The sequence below is a fragment of the Vombatus ursinus genome, unplaced genomic scaffold (assembly GCF_900497805.2).
Source record: "Vombatus ursinus unplaced genomic scaffold, bare-nosed wombat genome assembly UNPS02000580.1, whole genome shotgun sequence".
In the NCBI taxonomy this organism is placed as follows: Eukaryota; Metazoa; Chordata; class Mammalia; order Diprotodontia; family Vombatidae; genus Vombatus; species Vombatus ursinus.
In genome coordinates this window covers 11,846,333-11,855,385 of record NW_020940358.1, presented here as the reverse complement: position 1 = coordinate 11,855,385, position 9,053 = coordinate 11,846,333, and positions in this window count along the sequence as shown.

Below are 9,053 nucleotides of genomic sequence, written 5' to 3'. Positions count from 1 at the left end.
ATTCCCTTCTTACTACCTCAGTCGTTGGAAAGAGTGGGTTCAAACTTAACTACTATCCTCAACTTAACTTCTGAGTATAGCATAGGTGATAGATGAGTTGCTCTCTTTCTTGCAGGACACGGTGTCTTAGTTGCCGGGTTTATTCACTGCTGGGCTGGGTCAAGCCAGTAACTCCTAAGAGTTAACTTCTTACTAACTTTGCGGACTTAGCTATTGCAGTTACTACAGACTTCGTTTTAGACTCCACTTGCTGGATGATCTTCCAAACATTCACATCTTACAAGGTCATATGTCAGTCTTTTCTGACTTTAAGACTTGATACTCATTCATCTAAGATCTGGGAAGAATAAATACAAAAAAAAGAGAGGCAGCACCTTGTGTTCTTTGACTCATGGTGGCTGGGTAAGGAGAGAAAAGGACGAGTGACAGGCTACCGCTGCTTCTGCTGTTGTCACCTCTCTCTCTCTCATCTCTCTTCATTCTCTGAACCCCAAAGCTGCTAAAGATGATAAAGTTTTCATCTGTCCAAACCTTTTATGTATACATTCAGGCCTAGTTCATTAGCCAGTTCAAAGGAATTTCATCACCACTGAGTAAGCCAATAAGAAATAGTTAAAGGATTCCTGTAATGCACTGAAGGGGAGAGGAAAGGCTCCCTCCATCAGGAATTTCTAGAAGCAGACTTATTAAGCGTCCACATAGATTGGCAACAGACAGAGGCTAATATTTGTGCTTTATGGTCCTCATTGACCAGTTTCGCTATTACATATGACTAAATTTTGATTGCAAGGAAATTGGGGAAAATATAAAGCAAGGTTACTTCTTGAGGAAGTGGGCCTGAGAGAGATACTAGAGTAAGATCTAGGGAAAGTTGACCATCAAAACTTGAGCTAGTGAAGAAGTGGCCCCCCCAAAAGACATAATGATAAAAACAAATTGCCTAGGCCATCTTTTTGCCTATATCTGATTCTTTCTTTATTTTCTATGTGTCCTGTATAATAGATTATAAACCTCTTATAAGTTCCTTAAGGGTAGGGACAATTTCAGGGTGTTTTTATTTATCTGATTTATCTATTTATTCATTCATTCAACAACCCTAGAAGTAGGTGCTATTATGATTCTCATTTTACAGTTGAAGAAATTGAGACTGGAAAGAGGCTAAGTGAATTTCCCAGGGTCATGCAACTAGTAAGTATTGAGATAAGATTTTAATTCAGGTCTTTCTTACTCCAAGCAAACACTCAATCTACTGTGCCACTTAGCTGCTTGAGGAGTTTACCAAAGAGAAACCTAAATCTCTTCCACGCTGGTACAATAAATCATGAGGATTGGATTGGTTCATATGGAATTTGGTACCCATCAGAGCAGAGGTTGTTTGGTGCCCTTCAGAAAGGGGAAAGAAAGTTGTTTTGTTTTGTTTTGTTTTGTTTTACTGTTGAGGAGATGAGGTAAAATACTGTACTATTTTTTTTTTGTGGGGTAAGTGCTAAATAAATTGTTCTGTATGTGATGCCTTACTAGCCTTAATGCTTGCAAGAGAACTAAGGATACTTAAAAGGACATTAGACAAATTCTGGAGTTCCTGAAGAAATTCTGGGCAGGTGTCAGACAAACCTAGTCCACATGGATTACATATTTTTATATGCTTAGTGCCTAGAATAATAGAAGCAGCTAGATGGCTCAGTGGATAGACCACTTGGCCTGGAGTCACTGAGTTCAAATCTGGCATCAGACACTCTCTAGCTGTGTGACTCTGGGCAAATCACTTAACTTCTGTTTGCTTTAATCCACTGGAGAAGGAAATGGCAAACCATTCCAGTATCTTTGCCAAGAAAACCCCGTCTGGGGTCACAAAGGGCCAGTTACCACTAAATGACTGAACAACAACCTAGAATAATGCTTTGTACATAGTTGGTGTTGAATAAATGTTTGTTGAATTGTGAGCTGGAACCTTGACTTTATTCTTTATAAGAAACACACACAGTAGTTGCTCAATAAATACTAGGAATTGCCATGGAAGAAGAAGAAAAATACATCTTTACTTGGACATGATATGAGACTTATAGGGAATATTAGTGATGAACTGAGCTATTCAGGTTAAGGAAGCCAGGGAAGCAACAAGTGATAGGTTCAATCAGGACAAAATAATAACCTCTGGCTTGGTAAGGAATTGCTGCTTTCCCCATTTTGGAGCACACAATAGTAAGACACAGCAATATGCTTCAAATCAGCAAAGCAAGAAGGAGGCCCTTGGTGCTGTGCTGTAACTGGAAATCTAATCACTAGTCTAAGGACTGGATTCTAGCCCTATTGTAGAGACCACTTGCTTTGGGTTTGTGGGTAACTAGAGTAAATGAGTCAAATTATTTCTGTATAGACACAAATATGCACACACACACACACACACACATACATGCACACATACCTTTTCATCTTCCCATCTTTCATCTTAGCAACAATAACAATAGAGAGCAATTTCCAGGAAAAAAAAAACTTTTGGACACAGTAATAACAATATTGTGTGATGATCAACTATGATTGACTTAGCTCTTCTCAGCAATACAATGATCCAAGATAATTCCGAAAGACTCATGATGGAAAAATCTATCCATACCCAGAGAAAGAACTATGGAGTCTGAATGCAGATCGAAGAACACTATTTTTACTTTTTTTTTGTTTTTTGTTTATGGCTTTTCCCTTTTTTCTCTATTTCTTCTTTCACAACATGACTAATGTGGAAATATATTTAATATGATTGTACATGTATAACCTATATCAGATTGCTTGCTGTCTTGGGGAGGAGGACTGGAAAGGAGAGAAGGAGAGAAAATTTGGAAATCAAAATTTTATAAAGAATGAATGTTGAAAACTATCTTTACATGTAATTGGAAAAAAAAATACTATTAAAAAAAAAAAGAACTTTCCTCAAACTAACCCAGGCCTAGCCAGAGAGCAATAAAAGAGAGAAGCAGCAGCCATGCCAGTGGGGGCTCACATGAAATACTTTTCCTGAAGAGATGTCCATGGGGGAACAGTGCTGCCTCTCTCTTTAATCTCTTTCTTCACCAAAGACCAAGCCTGTTGTTTTATTTCACTTTTTTTTTTTTTGCTTTTCTCTCTTCTCCTAAGCCACAGTATGCTTTTGCAGAGAGCTCTTTCATTTGATATGGCAGCTCTGACAATTCGATTGAAATCAGAGGACATAATGTCTAATGCCCAATTTCACTACTCAAATATAACTTGACTAAAGGGGGTTTTTGTTTTTGAGCAGCAGCCCCAAATGAGGGTCCTGTTATTCCACTGATTTAGCTTCCTTGGGCAAAGATACCAGGGTTAACAGCTGGATCTTGGGTGTTTCCTCTGGCTGAACACTCCACCAGCGTAAGATTATAGATTTAGGGCTAGAAGATACACTTTAGAGTGTATCTTACCTAGGCCCCCCCCCCTTTTTTAACATATAAAGAAACTGAGGCTGAGACAAGTTAAAAAACTTGCCAAACACACACACACACCCACACACCCACACACACACACACAGAATAAGCAGAAGAGCTGGGATTTGAACCTATGTCCTTTCATTTCCAGGGTCTGGGAACTGCCCCATGTTGCATCCCCATCTACTTATTTCTATCATCAGGAGCCCCTATGCCATAGCCTCACAAAGGTATGTCCATCTGAAACATTGAGGGCCTAGGTCATCTGTTCATGATGTCAGTGTGGTTTGGAGGGGGTGGCACACATCTATAATCTCAGGATGGCAGATCATTTCTTGAGTTTGGGAGTTCTGAGCTTCAGCAGTGCTAAGGCAATTGGGTATCTACACTAAGTCCAGCAACAATATGGTAAGCTCCTGGAAGTGTGTGTGTGTGGGTACCAGGTTTTCTAGGGAGGGATGACCTTGCCCAGGTCAGAAACAGAGCAAGCCAAAGCTTCTGTACTGATCAGAATGGGACTAGGCCCCTGAGTAGCCCCTGCCTTTCTATCTTGGGTGATATAAGAGACCAAGTCTTAAAACAAAATAAAATGCTAATGTAGAGGGAAAAAAATCAAGAAATAATACAAAGGACAGAACCAGTGGATTAACATTAGTATATTTCTCATTTGCCAAATAGCTTGCCTCTTAATGTTTTTTACCAGAACAATTTTGAAAAAAAGAATACACTTTCTATTAGTTTTATATTTGATATCTTCTGGAAAGTCTTAGCAAACTGGGGGAAAAGGAGTGCCTAAAGTCTTCCTCTGAGACCTGGGATGGAGTGTAATGGTTACCCTGGGTTCTTGATGACCAAGCCAGTGGAGGACAAGATCTTGCAAGTTCTGCCAAGCTGGGAAGTTTTTGAGTACAGGACCAGTAACAGACTGTGTATCTGCCATCTGAGAGGTTTAGTGCCTGGCACATAGGAGGCATTTAATGAATACATGTTGCTTGATTGAACAACTTGGTTGAATTTGGAGAGATTTATCTCAAGAAATCTGCCCACCGGGTGAAGCTTTTAGGCTCCAACAGCTCATAAAACCATTTACTAAAGGGACTATGAGGGAAAAGGGGCAGGTGGGGAGGCTTGTCATCTGCCCTGTCAGTAGGAGTTTCCACATGGACAAAATCAGGATGTTTTGAAATGTTTGAAGGACAGAATGAATGAAAGAATGAACAAACAAAGCATTTATTAAGTACTGTGTATAAAGCACTGTTCTAATTGCTGGGGATACAAATAGAAAAGTAAGACAGTCTTTGCTCTCAAGGAACTTATATTCTAATAGGGGAAACAATATATATGGAAGGTTCAGCTGTAAAATAGATGAAGTCCCATGGTACTTGGGCTATAGTGGCAAAGTATATGTCAATGCCTTTTCTTTGATATCATTTCCACTGATGAAATCACAACAATTTCTGATGTTGAACCAATGCTAAAGACTTTGGTGATAAGAATTTCCCTTTCTGGGTCTTCCATAACTGTGGTTCTAACACCTACAGGAGCTGCACCTCCCTAGGGATTGCTTCTCAGGATGATGACTGAGGGTAGTGGGTAGGAAGCATTACTATTCCTAAGGCTCTTGGATTCAGGATCCTGGGCTGTTTTCAACAAGGTCTGAGGGGAAATGGTAGTTTGACTTACCTGGTGTATACTGTCTTCTATCTCTCTCTCAGGTTGTCCTGCTGCTAATACAACAGCGTGTTGTTGTCCCAGAAGTGGAAAGGATACTATGGGGACCATGAATCTTTTAAAAGATTGATGCTTATGTAATGAAAAAAAAAAAAGAAGTGAAAATAAAGGAGATCTGGAAGCATCTGTCCTCACAAGGGATATTCCCTCTTTAAAGCTATTGTACCAACTATTGGAAACAAAGTTAAAAAAAAATCCAAAGATATACCAAACCAAAAACTTGGCCAAGCAACTGGATCTCCTGTTTGTCTTCTTATCAAGCTTACATTATGATGTAGATTTCCAGAGTGAGCAGTTCATTCTCAGAGGGATGATGGCCTGGCACCGCTGCTGACTGAAGGAAATCATGTCACAGGCAGTGATCCCAGCTGGCAAGACAATGAAAAACAAATAGATGTCCAGCCAGACCATTATTCCACGAACATCTCCATGTTGTCAATGATGTATCATTTAAATAATATCCCATCATTTCATGGCAAGATGTGTTAAGAAGTTTGAAAGTTTCATCCCCATTACCCTCTCAATTATATCTATTAAGTAGATGTGTGATATTGAATTCTAATGAAAAAGCCAAAATGAAGAGAGAAAAGATAGGATACAAAAATATTTGTAGGACCAAGGCTCAAAGCCCTTCATTCCCAAAGGGAATTTTGGAGCTGTTATTCCTACAGATATTCATTCTTACTTGGGAAATATTGCAGATCTATCCCAGATAGGCTGCTCAGAAAAAAATTTTGTTAGGTCCATAAGCTTTTTTCTCTGCCAGAAGCCCTGTCTTTCAATGGCAGAAATACAGCTGCTAATCAGATTGGAAGACACAGAGTGTGACCAGTCAAATATTTATCAAACACCTACAGATGTACCAGGCACTACGCTAAGCTCAGGCAACTAAAAAAAAAAAAAAGAAGAAAACAAAAGTGAAACAGAATCTGCCTTCAAAGAGTATAGATTCTAATGCTGGAGAAAACATGCATGTGTACATATCCAGGGTGTCCCAAAAGTCTTTGTGCAGTTTAAAGCTAAGAAGGCTTAAAACTGCACTGAGACTTTTGGGACACCTGGGATAGCTATATTCAAAACATAGACAAAACAGACAGGAAGTCACCTTTGGAGAGAGCTCAAAGCTCAAGAGCTCAGGAAAGGCCTCTTGTAGAAGGCTGCACTTGAGTAGAGTCTTATTTTTTTTAATTAAATTTTATTTTCAATTTATGGAATAAATCAAGCATTTCCATAACATAGTACAATAAGAAAGATGATTGTGCACAAAACTGCAGATCTACTATGCACAACTTGCTATTCCATTCGAATATACAATAAAATTATCATGTAAATTTCTTTTTTTGTCTCTCCCCCCCCAAGATGGCTACCTTTAGACACAAACATACATATATGTATAGATGTAAAATTATTTTATACATACTTTACATACATATTTTTATCAATTCTTTCTCTGGATATACAAATTTATATCTAGATATAAAGAGAGATTTTACAAGAAAAGTAGAAGAACATGGAACATATTACTTTTCAGACGTGGCTAGGTGAACAATTTATGAATAAATAAATGATAGAGAGCAAAGTTAGGTGTAAAATGGATAATTTTGATTATATTAAATTAAAAAGGTGTTGTACAAATAAAACAAATATGGCCAAGATCAGAAGGAAAGCAGAAAATTGGGAAAATAATTTTATGGGGAGTTTCTCAAATAAAGGTCTCATCTAAAATATACAAAGAACTTTGTCAAATCCATAAGAATACAAGGCATTCCCAGTTGACAAATGGCCAAAGGATATGAACAGGCAGTTTTCTGATGAAGAAATCAAAACAATTTATAGTCACATGAAAAACTGGTATAAATCATTATTGATTAGAGAAATAAAAATTAAAATAACTTTGAGATATCATTTTATACCTACCAGATTGGCTAAAACGATAGAAGGTGTCTTTAGCTATAGATGGGCTTGACATCTGTAATGCAATCAACTGTGTATTTTTTTGATGTGTAGCATACTGTGTACTCCCACAAATGCCCATGTAAATTATTTATTTTATATACATTGTTAAATGCAAAAGGAAGATATGATTTTGTAACTCCTATCAATTCAGATGTGTAACTCAAATTATTATGCCTTTTAGGATGATGGTAGATCAATATTAAATAAGCTTCCACTTTTGGTTAAAAAAAATTAAATGATAGAAGGGGAAAGTGACAAATGTTGGAGAGGATGCGGAAAAATTAGGACACTAATTCACTGTTGGTGGAATTGTGAACTGATTCAACCATTTTGGGAAGCAATCTGGAGTTATGCCTCAAAAGTTGTTACACTACCTATACCCTTTGACCCAGCAATACCACTACTTGGTCTATTTATGAAGACACTTAGAGAAAAAGGAAAAGAATCTATATGTTCTAAAATGCTTATAGCAGCTCTCTTTGTGGTTGCAAAGAACCAGAAATTGCAGGGATGCCCATCAATTGGGGAATGGCTGAACAAGTTATGCTATAATATTATGATGGAATACTACTGTGATATAAGAAATGATGAGCTCAATGATTTCAGAAAAACATGGAAAGAATTGCACAAAATTAGGAAGAGTTAAATGAGCAGAACCAAGGGAACATTGTATTCAGTAACAGCAATATTGTTTTAAGAATGATTATGAATAAATAAGATATCTTGACTATTATAAATACCCAAATTAAGCATAAAGGACACATGAAGAAAGATACTATTTGCCTCCAGAGAAACAACTGATAAATAGAAGTGTGCACTTGAGTAGAGTCTTGAAAGAAACTGATGATTCCAAGAGGTGAGATGAAGTGAGGGAGGGCATTCTAGGAATGGGTGAGAGCCAGGGCAAAGGCATGGAGATCAGAAATGGAGTGTCATGTGAGAGAAACTGTAAGAAGACCCCTGTGTATGAACCTTAGCATCTTGGAAGGGAGAAATGTGTAATAAAGCTGGAAGGGCTGGATGGAACCAGGTTGGGAAGAACTTTACATGGCAAACAAGAGTGGTTGATACTTGATTCCAGAGATAATAGGGAGGCTTTGTAGTTTAATGACTGGTCTGTGGGGGTGAATGTTGGATCTGTGACTTAGGAAAATCACTTTGGTGACTGTGTGAAGAATGAATTAGGAGTGGGGAGAGATGAGACAGGGGGAGAGATGAGACAGGGAGACCAATTAAAAGGCTATTTGAACAGCTCAGGGGAGAAGTGATTAGGTCTTGAACTAGGATAGTGGCCATGTGAGGAGAGAGATGGATGTAAGAGATGGTGCAGAGGTAATCATGACAAGATCTGGAAAATGATTTGATATGTGAGATTATTGGCCCTATATAACAGAAGGAAGGAAACAAGCATATATTAAGCACCTATTAAGTACCAGGCACTGCTGTGTTTTACAAATATTATCTTATTTAATTCCCATAACAGGCCAGGGGTTATTATTTTCTCCATTTTACAGTTGAGGAAACTGAGAGAGACAGATGTTCAGTGACTTGCCCTGGGTCATACAGCTAGTAAGTGTCTGCAGTTTAATTTAAACTCAAATCCTGACTCCAGGCCCAGCGCTCTATCCACTGGGCTACCTACCTGCCTCTGAAAAAGTGAACTAGAAAGTTGCCTAGACAGCATAAAAAAGAGAAAATAGAAATGAAAAAGATTCAGGAGACCTGAGTTTGAACCCTATCTCTGACACTTATTTAATATGCGACATTAGGAAAGTGACTTTACCTTTGGATCTTAGTTTCCTAATCTAAAAAAAAAAAATCTTAGACAACAATCTCTAAGACCCCTTTGTGCAGTGGATAGAATACTAGGGTTTTGGGTAAGGAGAAACTGGAGTGAGAGAAGAATAAGACCTGTTCTGCTTGTCCCTTGAA